The following is a 17,699-nucleotide window of genomic DNA, read 5'->3' as shown; positions in this document are numbered from 1 at the left end:
AATTTCCAGTTCAAATAGCTGTGGCTGAGTGAAAGATAAGATGGACAAAAGAAAATTAATGTTAACTTTTTTAGACTATTAACTTTTTCAGAATTTTTGTCAGTCTTGTCCATCACTTAGTATTACTATTTAAAGTTTATCCCACAATTTAGCTAATGTCCTAGATATACTAAGGATATTTAATAAAATTGAATACCTAGCAAAAAGTAAGCATGCAAATGTCTGAACAAAGTGTACAACTCAGCCAATTGCTTCAGCCTTTGCTTATTTCTTAAAACAGAGCCTGTACTCCATTTGCACTGACTGATTCATTGGGTGTACAAGTCTCCTCTATCAGGAGAATACCTTTTCCATCATATCATCAGACAATTTCAAAAAATAAAATAGAATTAAATTATAGTTGATATTTGTAATGTTTGGTGCTTTGCTTTTCCTTTTTAAGAAAAATGCTTTCTAAATTTGATGTCACACAGCAGTCAAATGACCTTTAGCAAGAAAGCCAAGTTCATTATAGGGCATGGCTGCTAGCAGTCTGTCACTTGTCAGCTGCAGGACAGCAACAAGAGAGGCTGGGCAGTGAACCCATTAACCGAGAATGTCCCAAGGCATATTCAACACCCATTCATCTCTACTAGCATTCTCTTCATCAAAGGCTTTTAAGGGTGCGTCTCATTCGGTACTTACAGCAGAAGGGCTGTGAGAGCAGAGCGAGAGAAGGAAAGAGGCATAAGCAACAGGGTTAAACAGGGTTAAACCAATAAGCTCAGCTGCAGGAAGTGCTCCTTTTCCTCAGTAGTAGAGGACCTGGCTCGGAGCTAAGGGAGTAGTCAACTCAAAGTAGAACCCTTGGATGCAAACTGAAAGAAAACTAGGTTTAGACTAGGATAAACAGGTTAATCCCATGAATTTTACTGACTTATTTTTAAACGATCAGGCATATCCATTTGCAGCTAAGGTTCAGGATTTGGGCTTTATTACTGATTCATCTTTTTTTGTTACATCCTCAGATGAAGTTAGTATTAAAAAGGGCTTTTTTAAGTTAAGACTTTAAGTAATGCTCTTTTAAAGGAAGATTTTCGTTTAATGGTACAGGCGTTAGTGTTGAACCTGTTGGATTTTGGTAATATTTATTTATTTGTATTTTATTTAAAATATTTATAACCCAGTCCTCCATTGTTTGGAGTGGGGAACAAAAAATGCATAATAAAATAAACATTACATCATAAAAACAACAACCTACAGTTAAAAAAAAACCAAAAACAAAGCAAATCACAATGCACAAAGACATAAGAATCAAGATACTTCTGGAGAGGATAGGCCTTAACTATAAAGAGGTCAAGCCTTTAAAGATCGTACCTATGGAGGTCATGCCTATGTTGCGAGAACATCAAATGCCAATTTGAAAGAAGTACGTTTTTAAGTTCTTTTTGAACATGTTTGAGTCTTGGACATTGTGTAAAGGAAACGGAAGAGAGTTCCATAATAATGATCTGGCCATAATATGATTTATGAAGGGTTCCCCAGGGACTATTAGACATTTTGCAACTGATAAGGAATGCAACAGCCTGCTTGATCGTGGGCTGCCAGTGTGGTGAACATATCAGTCCCCATTCGAGAAATCTGCACTGGCTTCCAATAGCCTCAAGAATATACTAGAAAATATTGAAATATTGATGAGGATTTATAACTCATTGCAAGAGGGTGCACTGGTATATTTAAAGGAACTCCTGCCAAAATATCAGCTCTACCCCCCATCTACTTTGTTTTTTGGAGCAGTTCCTACTCAGGGTACCTCTCCCTAGAGAATAGCACTATCAGAGAATAAGAAGTCATGTCTTTTCAGTCATTGGCCCTTACCTCTAGAATGACCTTCCATTTGATATTAGGTGAGAAGTTGGTTTCAAAATTTTTTTTAAAGGGTAAAGATATTTTTATTTCAGCAGGCATTTTTATATTTCTTGGAACTGTTGGTGCTATTGTCCTATACTAATGACAGTATTAATGTGCTGGGGATAAGGTTAAAACAGCTGCACGTGCTTGCACATACATGTATTTATGGGCACGGAAATCTACTCCATTTTATAACCTGCATATACAGTATATTATATGCATGGGTTATATAATACGCGCAAATGCACCCAGCAACCTGCGCGCCTATGCAAAAAAACGTGCGAATACATAGGGCAATTGTCTGGATAGATTCCGTCTTATTCAGCTAAGCAGTGGCTTTACTGCTACTTAACTGAATAAAGTCTTACAAGCACTACTTATCTGGCTAAGTGTTAGACAGTGATTCGGAAAGCCACCCAGACATAATTACACCTGATACTTTGTGTGGGGAAAGTTCCAAATCCAAATGTATCTTGGGAATGCAATCCCCGCCCAGACTCCATCTCCCCAAAAGGCCTCCCCTTATCTGCTTTAAATTCCGCGTGCGCCTAACGTGTGGACATCAGCCGGGCAAGTTTCACAAAGGGCCCCGTCTTAGGGATGTGAACAGACCTTTTTTTTACGTTTTATTTCTTTTTTTGTTTTAGGGAGGGGGTGTTTTTCATTGCTTTAACCCCCCCCCCCAAAAAAAAAGATAAAACAAACAAAATGAAAAAAAAACGAGAAACAAAACAAATGAAAAATGTCAGGCCTCGACAACATTTTTAAAAACCCTTTCCCGCACCCTCCCCCTCTGATCCTAGCTCTCTCCTGCCGCGCGCCAGTGCTGACGAACGGCACCAGCAGAATGAGGCTAGGACCATTTTTTCATGTGCTCTGTACACAACGGCGCCAGCCATTCCCAGACTCGGGCTGGCACCATTTTGCATGGAAGAATTCACAATGGTCTGCCGGCGCCATTTGTAAGCACACCAGCGGCCGGGCAGGAGTGACCGGGGGACCTCTCCTATCCCAGGAGAAAAAGACAATTATGGTTACAGGGTTTGAGGGGGGAGGCCTGCTAGAATTTTTATTTTTGTGTCGGCAGCAAAATCTTTGCAAAGAAATATTAGAAACGAATGAAATTTCCATTTGCTTTTCTTGTGCTTCATTTTAATAATGAATTGAAACAAATGAACACCCTCCAACATTTCTGCAGGTGAAGCCTTGTTTTGCGCACAGAAGTCGCTTGGAATTACCCTCCCCGTGACTAAGCCTCCCCAGAGAAATCCATAATAAGGTGAATTTCTGTTGTGAGCCGTCACGTCCTGGGTCTCCTAGGCAAAGTGTGCATACATCCAGACTGTCTGATTGATGAAAGGATGCAATCCTACTTCATGTCGCCATCAATTTTACTTTGCAGTTCTTCATGAGCAGAATATGCTGGTAGCATTTATAAAAGAGCTGTGACAGCCATTTTTCTCAGGACACGGTAATTGCAGTTATGCAATATGCATCTAGGGCTTGGTTTTGAAAACAACTTTTTTTTATTATTATTAGTACTATTATTATTAAATTTATCTCCTACCTTGTGCCGTGGCACTCTAGGTGAGTTACAATCTAAAAAACATAAAATTAGAATACTTACAATTCCATATTTCTAAAACCAAACACACAACACTCAACTTACTCACAAGCACATCACTCACATTCGGGCCGATACAGTAAAAATCGCGGGAGAGCGGGCGAGCGGGCGAGTTCACCAGGACAAGTTATAGCCTTGATAAAGGAGGTGGGGATCTGGTGCACGCACTCAGACACTTACACACAAATCTTTCACCACCAACTTACGCGTAAACGTTTTGCTGACAAAATCAGAGGTAAAAGGTCTGCACATGAAAGGTACTATGCAGAGTTATTAAATTACCTTCAAGTAAAGAGGAGGAAAAATGAAAGCAAGGGGAAAATCATGTAAAGCTGATCTGATGCTTCACCATGGTAAAGTGAAATAGGTCTGCTCCCAAAATTGTGAAAATGTACAGCGAGAGAAAAGAAACTAACAAGGAATTGGGAATTTATACCTGTACTGCACCTACATCTGAAATTCACAGTTGGGTATGAAATATATCTTCTCAACTCATTTTAACTATTTTTTCTTTTTTGGCCCAGAACAGTCTCCTTTCTCTTCCAGCTCAGTTTGAACCAGCGCTGGGTTCCTTCCCCTCTTCCAGATTCCCACGTTTCCTAGTCCGGTCACTGCAGCAGGGATCCTAGGGCTGGGGAGCCATGCAAAGGGGGCTCTACATCCAGCCATCGGGTGTCCCTGATAACCATGACTCTCACCCCCACCCAGAGCCTGTTCATTCTCGGCTCGATATGCAAAGTCTTCGTGCACAAGTAACTTTTCCAAACCGAGCGCACAAAAGACAAGTTTTGAAAATTTCGCCCCCACCGGCCGCACAGGTTTTACGTGCACATTATTTAGAGCACACACAAAATGATCTCCACGAAAAAGGGGCGTCCACAAAGGCATTCCAGGGATGGGACTGAGAGCGCTCTCTGCCTAAAGTAATACGCATATATATGTCTGCTCAGAAAAATTGCTGTTCTAATTATAACCAACGTTACACATAACTTTTTCCCGAGTATGCTCAGTGGCAGACTTGTGTGCGTAAGTCCCAGCTTACTGAATATCCATCTCGCTGCTTTTGCCGCATCCCCAGCCAACCCGCGGTGCAGAAGGCCTGATCTGAGAATCACAGACGGGATCCCCCTGCTTGACAGTACACAGAGCTGCCACTGAACCACTGGAGAGGGCCTAATTTGGCTATTAACATCCAGCACGTCCCAAGGTCTACCCAAGTAGTTTTATGTTCTATACTTCCATGAAGAGGATAAGTTACTGAGTTCTGCTGCTGCTGGAAGCAGGTATCGCAGTAACTCAGCAGATGTGGGCAGATAAAAAACATTCCCCCCCTCCTCCTCCCAGTCTTCCCAGTTACTCCTGCCTCCACCATTCTCTCTCCAGTCATAATCCTCCCTTACCATCGCCTGGATTCTCACGCTGTTGGGCTTGCCTTTGATATTCAGGCTGCTCTGAGCATCTACCACTCTCCAGCACACATTCTTGGCTTTTTCTAGTCCAACATGAACATTAATGAGTATTTCTTCCCGCCTGCGAGCCAGCTCGATTCAGTGACTTAGCACTCACAAAGGAAAGGACTGGACAACAAGCTCTCAGAACCAAGATCTGAACAATGATACTCAGAAGAGGAGCTAAAAGAACACAACCGGAGATTCAATGAAATCCTGTACTCTTTTGTTTATGTGAGATACAAGTCCTCTGATGGTTGAAAAACCTGATTTCAAGTTTGAAAACAGTGATTAAACTTTCCCAACAACCTCCCAGTCTGCAGAAAATGAATCAGCAATTGCAGACTTGAGGACGTCGCACAGCTGTTTGCCTGAATATATGAAGAAAAATTTGGAAAACAAAGCTATGAGGTCATCAGCTTCAGATGGCTCTTTTCTTATCTTCCGCCCATCACAAAAAGCCGTTTCAGAAGAAGCTTTCTAAAGCACAGGTGATGAATCTGATTTTTTAAAGGGTTTCATTACAACCATGGCAAAGCTCTTAACAAAGGATGCCGCTAGCTTCCAGGTTCCCATAAAACGTTCCTTTTCTATGATGTTTCTAATGAATTTGGCATTTGCCAGTAGCGCGAGAACGGCCTAGAATTACTGCACGTGCATTGATCCCGAGAGCAGAAACAACATGGATGGTAGCAGTGCTAAATTTCCCACACAGGGCCCACCTGCATGGTTCGCCCTTTTCTGAAGGAGCGAATGTACCCCTAACTTAGAGGTCTGCTTATCAAAGTGTGCTAAATTGCTCATTAATGTGGTAGCACTTCTAACGTACAGCTCAATAAAGGGCGCAACGCCTTTAGCTGAGGGTTAACTACAGGTCTGTCCACAGCTGGCAACGTGTAAACATTTCCAGTGGCGGTAACACATCTGCATTCCCGATGCCGGTAACACACCCAGGTCACCCATCAAGGTAAGGCCAGCCCCAGCGAGGGCCGGGAGCCACTGCTTCACCCGCTCAGTTAAAATGAAGATAAGGTGGGCTGAGCCACCCTCCTACCCCCCTGCCCAAGTACAAAGATGATGTGAGAGGCCAAGAGCCTCCCTCTCTCCCAAAGAGATAAGACAGTTGAGCTGTTCCCTCCCCCTCCCCCCTCAAATATAAAAGGATAATGGGCAGGCCTAGCCCCCCCCCCCTCACATCCTCTGAGTACAAAATAACAGTGGGGCCAGGACCCTTCCCACCCTAGCAGGTCATGTACAGCGGGATAGTGGCCACCCTTCTCCCACCACCCCCCAATTACAAAGACATGGTGTCACTGTGAACCCCCTTCCCACATTCTCCTGCTTCCCCAGTCCCGAAAACAGAGGGCTCTGCGTTCTGATCCGTTCCTCGGGTGTTTGAGATCATCCATGTGCCATTCTGTGCCACCAGCAAGGCCAAAAGAAGTAGCACCCCCTCCCCCTCTGCCCCAACTGCATCTAAAGGCGTAGGTAGGGGGGAGGGGGCCTGGGGGAGGGGGGTGGCTCAAGGCCCTGGAGCCTATCGTCTGCAGTTGCTGAGGATGGGAAGGGGGCTTGGCCCACCACTATCTCTTTGCACTTGGGGGTGTGGGAGTGTGGGAGGGTCACAGCCACATCTTCTTTGTACTCGAGTGGGGGGAAATTAGGAGGGGGTGGGGGGTTGCTCAGTGGGTGACTGTTTCTTTGGGCTCGGGGTTGTCAGAGAAGGATCCGGAGATGGACGGCCCTTCGTTCTACAATCAGAGGTGTAGAGGGAGGGGGGGGACATTGCTGCCCACATCAGGGCTTCCGAGGCTAGCACTTCCCGAAAGTTTTAGCATTAGCTAATGAGTTAAGGCAAATCGCACTATTTCAAGTGATTTGCGCTAGCCCATTTCAATATTAACGATCTGTTTGCATACATTTGCATGCAATACTGCTCACTAACATATTTTTAACTGTAGTCCGTGCTGTCCATGTTAAGATCTAATACAGAGTAACATGCCAGACTACATTACATGACACAAGCAATAAGCACATTAACCCTCTCTGCGTGTAAAAGTATGTGTGCAGTGCAGAAATCCAGGGTGAGGCCAAGAGATGCGCGCACAAGCACCTACACGCCCGGGCGTGCACCCAGGTCCAGCGCTGCGTAACTTTACTTCCGCTAAGGAGGAGGTGTAAGCCTTAATAAAACTATTTCCAAGCATCCGTGAGGGGTTTAAGAGGTCTGGGGTAACTTGGGGGGAGGGGGAGGCGTGCAGAATAAAGAACTAGGGGGGGCTTTGGAGGACCTAGCTCTAGACTGGGTGAACTGGTGTACGAACTGGTGAGACTGGTCATGGCGAGGCTCAAACCAGATTTACGCTGAAGGCGCACACGAGCTTAAAATTTAGTCGCGCATATACGCATGCCTAGGCTATTTTATAACACGCGCACATATGTGGGTGCATGTTATAAAACTGCCCCGTCTCTGGGCGCGCGTGCCGACACACATGCGGATATGTGCACCTGAATGCACATATTCACGCCAACACACATTTGGATGTGTGCACCTGAATGCACATATTCATGCCAACACACATGCGGATATGTGCACCTGAATGCACATATTCACGCCGACACACATGCGGATATGTGCACCTGAATGCCCGTTTGAAAGTTCCCATCCCTGGGAGGGCTTTTATAGAAATTCTAGGGATCTGGGCAGCGGTTTACTGGGAACTGAATTAGAGCCATCAAATCATTTCACATAGCCCACCTGACAGCTACTTGGTGGCAGCTGCCCCTCACTTTTTGACCAAGGCTAGGTTAAAACTGGTGTTCATAGACGGAGGAAAGACTCTGCATCTCTGCCTGGTTTTCTTTTCAGGGAACCAGCAACGGCTGATCAAGCAGCGCTGCTGTGCACACAGCACTTGCTTCTTGTGCCAGAAGAACACTGGGAGGCCTCTGATTACTGTGCAAAGTATTAACTTGTGAATCCCTTATTCTGCCTACAAACTGCTCTTCAGTATAACGTTCTGAGACCCCTATGGAATGCCTTGAGTGCAGAGATCCATAAAGAACTACATTATCTCTGATTCTGTAAACCAACCAAAACATGACTTTTTAATCAAGCTTTATCTGAATAATTTCTAAATGATGATTGATTTTCAATTTTATCTAGTTTCATTGTTTACTTTATAAGGTGTTTATATTTTAGTTGTATTATGATGTTGTATTAGTTTATTTTTATATTTTATGATATTTGTAGTTGTATATACTTCATAGTATTGTAACCGCTTTGATTGTTTCTGGAAAGGCTGTATAACAAATTTTAAAAAACTCAACTAAAAGATTTGTCTTTCTAAATTTTGAAGCACTCAGACAACACCCCCCCCCCCCCAAACAGACACACAAATGACTTAAATTTTATCTGAGCAGATCACTGCCTGGATACTAGAGCGTGATACTAGAGCGCAGTTTTACTTTGTGCAGGCAGTGTTGATATTTAGCACTCTTTGGGCAAAGGTAACTGTCTGGACAAACAGAAGGGCCTACAGCTATCCGGACAACTTTGTCAGACCTGATATTCTGCCAGTGTGGATGTAAGTTGGATTTAAGTTGTGGGGCGTCAGTTACTACCGGGAAGCTTGCCGGACAGACTGGATAAGACCATTTGGCCTTTTTCTGCCGTCACTACTACGTTACTGTATCCGGACAAAGTTTAACTGGACAAAATTTTCTGGGTAACGTTTTGCCTGACACAGCCAGCTGAATATGGACCTCAAGAAAAGCTCTTTCCCCAACAGTTAATCCATTGAGAGCAAAGCATGGAACCACGTGCTGCGCACATATACAGTTTTAATTATGGCATCTAAATGAATGCCCATCACCAATTATTCAAATTTGTAAAGGTTTCTCGTGAAGGGAAATGTAGAGCTGAGCAATCAGCCAAGCCTGCCTCTGCTTGCAAAGCAAAACAACCCGCCGTAAATTAATCAGCCATTCCCGAAACAGCAGGCATACGATGTGCAGATAAGCACCTGCCCATCAGCGCACAGGTGTTATTTAATGTATTAGTAACATTATTGTATCTTAGACGAGATAAGTGAAATGATTTTTAAAGGAAGTCACAGCAGTGAGTAGCTGTCATGATGAGTGAGGGAGGGGATAAGAAAATAGGTTTGACTTTAAGGACTGATTTCCTTTTTCAGTCTGGAATCAACTGGATCAAGGTCAGAAACCTGTTTCATAAGCATGACCTTTGACTAGAAATAAAAATCACCACATTTTTTGGAAAATTTGGGACAATTTGCAAACCTGTACTATCACATTTCTGCACTATATATCTTAGAGCAGTGAATGCAGATTTACCTCATGCATATTCATTGTGGATATCCTGAAAACCTGACTGGCGGGGGGGGTCCTCCAGGACAGGTTTGGGAAGCGCTGTCTTAGAGGATCCGAACCTCCTTCTTTGTATGTAAGTTTGAAGCAAACCACAGACACTTGGGCCGAAATAAAACACGCTCTACTGCAAGCAACTCGTCTTCAATTCATCTCATTCTGAAGAGTTTTTCTTCCAATAAATATATGAAACCCTCCAGAAAAAAAATACAGAACTAATTCAATACCAATTACTTGTAACTCACTTAGGGCTTTATTGATGGAGCAAGAAATCAAATTTAAATAAATATATTCTGATTCCAACCATGTCTAATGTAAAACTAAGTAGGCTGCATTACAGAAGTCTGTCTTTCAAGAAATACAGGTGACCCAATGTAGACATGACCCAAGGTGGACTTGACAGCAGAGAATAATTGGACAGAGGGACTACAGCAATATTATGAAGGTCATTAATGATGGATTCTCTTCCCAACAAATTAATGTGCCCCTCGCCAACTGTGAGCCAATTGATAGCAGGCAGGTTCCTATGGGAACAGTCAAACAGAGGCATTTCTAAAGAACAAGAAAAGAAAACGTAGATCACAGACTTCCTCTAATCAGAAAGAGCAAGTCATTCCTCCCTGAAAAAAAAAAAAAGTATTCATTTGTTTATTGTGCTATATGGGAAGTCACAATATCCAACAGACACGAGTCCCTACAGCAGTGCCCTAGACCACAGCAACCACAAATTATTCTAGACTGGTGAAGGCAGAATGATCTGTGGGCGATGAGGTTAGACAGTCTCAAATCAACAAGGTCAGCTGTCTGAGCGGTGTTTCAGGTCACTGAGATGGAATCATGATATTGCCTTGGGGTCATTCCATTTCTAGTCTGATTAAAGCTATAATTAAGGAACCAGCTCTCTACACCACAGCATCAGAAGTCAGCAGGTTGTCAAAGTCAGAAGGGTAACATTAAATAAAGTCTAGCAGGCCATTTTACTCAATAAGGGAAGCTGTGGACTGGGGACTTCTCTGATTCACTAGAATTAAACTTTAGAGTCCGTTATGGCGGTAAGATCCTGGTTTCCAAATCATTTTTTTTCCATTCCCTGCCCCTGGAAAAACTGAAAATTCTGAAGGCATGGACCTATTTTACTGACCCAAAAGCGCTGCGCACCGCCAAACTTTGCGAACCTCTAGTGTGATTGCAATAGCTATGTGGTATAATGCTAATATCTGAATTTTTCTTTTTCAGCCACATTAAAGAGGAGGCATGCTTCGGTTGATGAGGAAAAGTATTCACATTGATTGCATTGGCAATTCTGTGCACAGACCTTTCCAGTAAAATTCTCCCCCCGCGCAGAGAGTAGGTCTTTCGCAGCTGCCGGACGCTTCAGAGCGAATTTACACACGTGCTCTTTCACTGTTTTCACCTTCATGTGTACCCAAGTCACTGAAAACATGGTATTGTTCATTTCTACAGAATGCAAGCTGAGGGGGGGGTCAGAAAGTTGAGCTGCTAAAAAAAAAAAATCCCGCATCTATGGCAAAACTCTTCACCCTTTTCGTTCACCGTACTTTTTCTGAATGAACACTTTCTATCAGATTATCTCTACATAGCTACCAGAAAAATAAAAAATAGATATTTGTTGAAGGAAAATTTGCAGTTGAAATGTGAATATCAATAATCCTTGCCAGAGTGAAATAATTTTTGAAGCAGGGATTCTGTGAGGAGTAATTAGTAACTTTGCCTGGAGTAATATTCCTACGGGTATCTCAGCTTTCTTTCAGTACTGTCGATACTCGACCTGTTCATGGACTGAATTTTCAGAAGCATTTACGTCGTGCACACCCACCTATGCACATAAGTCCGCTTTGAAAATTTAAGCTGATGTCTGTATATACTTTCTACATGCAGACTTTATATTACAAAATTACCTTCCCTATGTCCAATCATCCACTCATTAGAACTGATATATCGCAAGATTATATTTCAAGACATCTGGATAATTCCATCAAATTTAAAGGAATTTTTCAAACACAATTTGGAAATGGACTTTAGAAATCATTTATCGGCTAACATCTGCAACTGTCACAGATGCAAAACCTTTGGGCAAAGTAGTGCCTAATGAGACTACAGCTCTTCTTCCAAACCCTATGTGGGGGCTCCCACGTGCGTTGACCAATGTCAGGGGAGCACTGATGACCTTCGTGCGTCAGGCTACACCCCCTCCCGTACATGATAGAGAGAGTGTGTGGCATGAAAGTTTGGGTTCAAATTGCTAGAAAGAATAAATTTTGGCCCCAGATTCCTAAGCACTATAAAATGCAAAGCTGCTCGAATTAAAATTATTGGGACCCCCACCGACACCTTCTCCCTTAGCAGAGGCACGAGGCAGGATTGCCTCCGATCTCCCCTGTCATTTTCACTTCCTTTGGAATCCATAACCCAGACTACACGGGGCAGCCATCTTTCTTGTATCTTCCACTCCTCCCTCCAACCTTGCCCCTAATTTCTTCCAGCCTTCTATTCCTCTGGCTCCCTTGTGCATCCTCTCCCTCCTCTGTCCCTCTCCCTTTATGCACCATTACCATTTTGTCTTCCCTCCCTTCCCCCATTCCCATTCTTCTTATATCATTCCCTCCCGCCACCTCTCCCTCCCCTATGGTCCCTTCTGCCTCTCCCCTCGTGGCTCATGCCCTTTTTTGCTCCCTCCTTTCTCATACCCCATTTGTTCTGCTTCCTCCCTTCTATCCCTCCCTCCCCCCCACACACACACACTCACTCTCCCCTTCTATCCCTCCCTCCCCCCCCCCCCACACACACACATTCACTCTCCCCTCCCTTCCCTGTGGCTCTCCTTCCTCCCAGAAGATAATTGCTTTTGAGCTACTTCCTGGCTTTACTTGGGTTTTGTCTCAGATGCAGAATGCTTGATGTAAATTGTCCCATTTCCTGCTCTTGTCAGGAAGCTTCATGGCCACACTCAAATGGCTCCTGACTAGATGGGCGGGCACGTGAAGGCAGGTCAGGGAAAGCTGGACTTTCTAGACCAAAACTAAGAAGCTACCATTCTAGGCTACGTGCTTTCCCTTTCGAGAACTTACAGAAAGCCAAGTAACAGCTTCGAGGCCAGCGTCTTTGGCTACCTTGGACCCCATGTTTGATGTGAACAAGAAACGATGAAGAAGGTACCCTGGGCTTCACATGACATTCGTCTTCGAGGGGAGCAGTTTCCAAAGGAGTTCACACGTTTGCAAAGCACACAGGCACTTTTACAGAATGAAAATAAATCGGAACCAAAATGGAAGAACAGAATCAAAGAAACCGGAAAGGAAGTGGTGAAAAAGAACGTTTTTCTCTTCACACCTCCACCAATGACAGGGGGGGGTTCCTTTCTTATAAGAGGGATCAGTGCTGCTCACGCACCTCAGTAGCTTCTGAAATATAAATATTCAATGGATCACCCACAGGCGCTGTCATCAAAATGAGAGAATTCAGTTCATGTTACTGTTTCTTTACCACAAGGGGCTCGCTTTCTTTTTTGTATGATCACCTGGGAGATTAGCGGGGAGATGAGATCGATACCATCATGCATCAGGAGGACTTTCTCATCTACAATACCCTTCCTGTTTATTGCAGGTGCATCACACTGCCAGTCAGACTCTACTATGAGGAGGTAAGGATACTATCCTGAAATACCAAGAGCACTTACGCTGCAAAAGGACAGAATTACTGCAGCTATTTATTTCCCTATAAAAACAAAGGGGGAATTTGTAGTGAGGCAGATAATAGAAAAATAAAGAGCAAACATTTTATTTTGACATATTTAAAGCTTTTTTTTTTTTTTTTTAAAGTGAGGTAAAGAAATATATACCGCTTGTTTACATGCTCGTTTTTTGGGTACTATCTAAATCCAAACAGGCATATACATTAATCAAATTCTGTACCTATGGAACGTGCAGATCATGCCTGGGTATTTGGGTTTTCCCTCTCTCTTGCCAACAGAAGGCGGAGAGAGATTTAGGAACATTTCGCTTCGGTTTTCCTTTGGCGCAAACATTGCTCCAGACGTGGGAGGAGAAATATGGACTGGTTTTTATTCTCCCTCCCCGGGCCATTGTTTTAGTTTCAACCAGCAGGGATAGAAAGGGAAGCAGAGTTCGGCAAAAGAACCTCAAGACGGAGAGGGGCCGGGGTGTATCAACGAATGTCACAAAAATGGAGGAAAACCTGGCTGACACGTCTCAGGCAGAGATCATTCCCTCTTCTCTTCCAATTTCCATGCATTGCTTCCAGGACTTCAGTGGCTCTGACTGCAGCAGGCGTCCACGTAGGCGGCTAACTAGTGGCTTCTATGCATCCCTTGTGGCTTCAGCCCATGAACCTGAATGCAAGAGTTTAATGAATTACTGCAGAGCTGGCAGCATCTAATTAAATAATTATTGCAGAGCAGCTGCAGAGAAGGTCTAAGATCCCAGCAGAAACCCAGATGTCTGTTCCAGTGGTTCTAAGCCAGCAGAGGAGTTACAACTGGCGCAGGGCATGACATAAAAACTGAAACTGTCTGTGCTCCCTCTGCCTTATAGCCAACTTCTTCAGAGCTATTAAATGTGCAGAGCTGCAGCAGATGCGTTTTTAAAAATTAAAACAGAAAGAACACGAGAAAAGCCAACTAAGGAACAGCAAGACACTTGGTTCCAGGACGATGAAAGATACAGCTTTTCAACATACAAGCCAATAGTTACTAATTGATTAATATAAGATTAGTGTAACACTAAAATATTTTGAAAAAACTTTTTCAGTACAAAATTAACAACCATTGCTCTTTTCATACACCAGTGCAAACACATGAACTCTTAGGTTGTAAATTCTAGTGATAATACATGCTGAAATATTTGTGGATTCTTGATTTACAGAAATAACTTTAAGGCTAATTGCCCTCAGGTCTGGAAGAAAATAGCTCCAGAAATGCAAACCATTAAGAATAATCGAAGAAATGAAATTATTTCTAAAATGCTGCAAGTTGTGAATCGGTTCCTCAGCATGGCCATCTTCACTACCAATAACAGCCAACACTGGCCCAGTAGGCATCTGGAGTAATTGCTAGTTACAAGATAAAAACTCGGTCCTGCACAAACAGCTGGCCTGCAATCTGTACAAGCCCTGCATACCATTAATACAGCATTAATTGCATCCGAGCAAGTTCTCGGCACACTTTGTGTCATCAACGGGCATTTCCTTTTCTGCCTGCAGGAACTGAGGCCGCTGTATTTACTGAGCAAGGGCGGAATGCGTTTTATTTATTTGACGCTGCCTCGTTGCCCGCCTTTTATCAAAACCACAAAGTGGATAAACACAGCCATGAATCGGGGTCCAGAGATTGTTTGTAGAGCTGTAAAACCATCCGTGTGGCTGGGACTGGTGGGGTCATTCCCTTTCCGCTCACTGCGCGGTGCATGCCATCACCTAGAGCTGTTGCACCGCCCATGAGAACGGCAGCAGTTCTGAAGCTTCTCTTCAAAGGAGTCTGCAAATCGTCCGGCTGTCCTAACCCTAGCAACTGAGACTACATTGCTTTTCGTTTTCTTCCGTAAAAGAGACATTCAGATCGCTGCTAGAGGGTGTGCTGTCATTTTCAAACACCGACAAAATAATAATGGTGTTTCTTTTTGAGTCATTTCCATTCCAAAATGACATTAAAAAACCCCAACACACTTTCATTCTGTTCTGTCGCCTTAGCACGCATTAAAATGATGAAAAGGGGGAGGGGGGGAAGGAAAACAAAGCAAAACGATATTTCTTTTTGGGACATCACAAAGCTGTGACTGCCAGCTGGTGCCCCCCCCTCCCTTCCCACAACCCTCAGGCCTAGTTTTGTATGGCCCACCAGCAGGCCATTACAGAGCAGGCAGAAAGAGAAGTGCGGGCCCAGAGCTGGGAAGAGAAGGGAGTGCTGCTCAGGCAACCCATGGACCCGTCGGCCTCTCCTCCCTCTCTCAGCTCTGGTGCTGGTAGCAACTTCTTCTCCTCCTCCGCGAGCTTCCTGCTTAGAGTGGAACACGAGCTGCAGAGAAAGAAATGGGGTCAGAAGCCTGCTTGGCCTGTTGCCACTCCTTCTTTTGCTGCCACAGGCAGTCCAAGGAGGAGGGAGAGGAGATGGAGGGGTGTGGGAGGAGCACTGGGGCAGAGACAACTGGTTGATAATGGAGAAAGGAATAGGAGAAAGATGGGGAGTAGTGGATGAGAGAGAGGGGCAAGGGAGGAGAAAGAAGTGCACAGAGGAGAATGGAAAGGAGAAATGTAGATGAATCTATGTGAGAGGGAAGCTGTGGCTGTACTCGTGTCTGTGATTGTATGTGTGTGTATGTCACAGGCCACGAGTGCTGGAGACCATGCGTGTGTGTGTCTGGATGGCGGGCGGTATCGCGTGCAATAAGGCTCTACCCCACACAATACAGGCACACGGCAGAATAAAGAATGACCCTGTGAGTCAATAAGGAAGGTTCTATGTGTCGGCGAGCAAGGTGTGTGCACCAATGAAAGAACACACAATAAAAACTGGAACACACAAAAAAACACTGGAACTCCCTCCCACCAGATCTCCGCCAGGAACATTGCCATATCACGTTCAGAAAAAAATTAAAAACTTGGCTATTCGCCCAAGCTTACCCTTAAAAAAGACTCAGGGTCACCCACACAGTCTCCTGCCTCACGAATGCGTCCATTTCCGCAACTCAAAGGAACTGTTGTCCGACTAATTGCACTATTTTATAATTTGCTTACTTTCATATACTCTAGATAAATTCTGTAAATTTGCTTAATTTCATATACACTAGGTAAATTTGTACATAATTCTTATCCTATAAGCACCCTCTCCTCCCTTTGCCCTCCTCTCCCATTAGAATTTGTTTAACTTAAATTTTAGAATTTGTTAGAATTTGTTTAACTTATTTTTTCTCTAACAGCCTAGTTCTACATTCCCTGTTATAATGTAACTTTTGTTTTATTTGCTCTGTTAACTGGTTCCTCTAGTTTACTGTAAACCGGTACGATAAGACCTGGTCTTGAGCATCGGTATATTAAAAGAATTTAAATAAATAAATAAATAAATAAATAAATAAATACCGTAAGCAATGGAAAGGTCAGATGAAAAAAAGTGCTAAGAGAGAAGAAAAGACATAAAAAGATGGAAATGCAAAGAAAATGTTGAAATAGAAAGAAACACAAGAGGAAGGTCATTGCAGTAAACTAGAAATAAATAAATCTGAATACAAAAAGGGGTCTGAAAAATGTCCTTCCTATTAATTTAAGCGTGAACACCTTCAATGAACTTTACAGGATGCTCTTTGGGAGGTTCGCTCTATACCGTATGGGCTGGATGAATGCCATAGGTCTAGGGGTCCAGGAGTTAGCTGCAGGCCTTGAACATTTTACAAGCCAGCATTCTGACCTCCGGCTAGTAAACGTTAAGCCATTCCTGCTCTGCAGTGATCCTTAGCATCTAATGCCATGGTTAGGAAACAAACGCTCCCATTTTGCCAGGAGTATAAAGCCAACCACGATATAGACTGGAATGACGAATGATAACGTTACAGCTACAGCTTACTAGTGAAAATATGCCTGCGGGTTTTTGCCTCCTCCAATCACCTCATTTCAAAAGGACTCAATAATTCCATACAGAGGAGGTCAACTCCAGTCCTAAAGAGCCACAAACAGGCCTGATTTTCAGAACATCCACAATGGATATGCACGAGATGTATTTGCATAGAATGGAGGTATGGCTGCAAATCTATCTCCTGCACATTCACTGTGGATATCCTGTTGATATCCTGAAAATCAGACCTGTTTGTGGCTCTTGAGGACCAGAGTTGCCCACCCTTGATTTCTTATAAGCATGGCTGCCAACAATTCATGCTGTAGGGGGGAACAGGCCTTAATTCTCCATTGAAATTGTTTGGCATTATTTTTTACCCAAAATAAGGTAACCTCCCTTTTCATAAGGGACACCTGCAGCTTATATAGTGTAGGGCTATGATACAGTCTTCCCAAACACGATGTAGTATGGATGCTCATAAATAAATATAGAATGGATGGTGCATGTTGCATTGGTCAAGTTGTGCATTGTTGGTTATCTTAAAAGGAGACCCAAGGTCTACCAAATAGAACCTCCTTCCACTTGTCTTGTAGATCTCTCTATATCAGTGCTTTCCAAACCTATCCTGGCAACCCTATTGCTAGTCTGGTTTTCAGGATATACACAATGAATGTGCATGAGATCAATTTGCATATAATGAGTCTACGACATATGCAAATTGATCTCATGCCTACTCACTGTGAATATCCTGAAAACCAGAGAGGTTGTG

General features: G+C 43.5%; 1 protein-coding gene across 1 annotated transcript in view; it reads right to left on the bottom strand.

The window, feature by feature from the left end:
* The window catches only part of KCTD16 (potassium channel tetramerization domain containing 16), a 141,736-nt gene that overhangs the window by 121,680 nt on the left and 2,357 nt on the right, over positions 1 to 17,699 (bottom strand). The window lies entirely within an intron of this gene.

The sequence above is a fragment of the Rhinatrema bivittatum genome, chromosome 18, assembly GCF_901001135.1.
Source record: "Rhinatrema bivittatum chromosome 18, aRhiBiv1.1, whole genome shotgun sequence".
In the NCBI taxonomy this organism is placed as follows: Eukaryota; Metazoa; Chordata; class Amphibia; order Gymnophiona; family Rhinatrematidae; genus Rhinatrema; species Rhinatrema bivittatum.
This window is presented reverse-complemented; position numbering and strand designations above follow the sequence as displayed.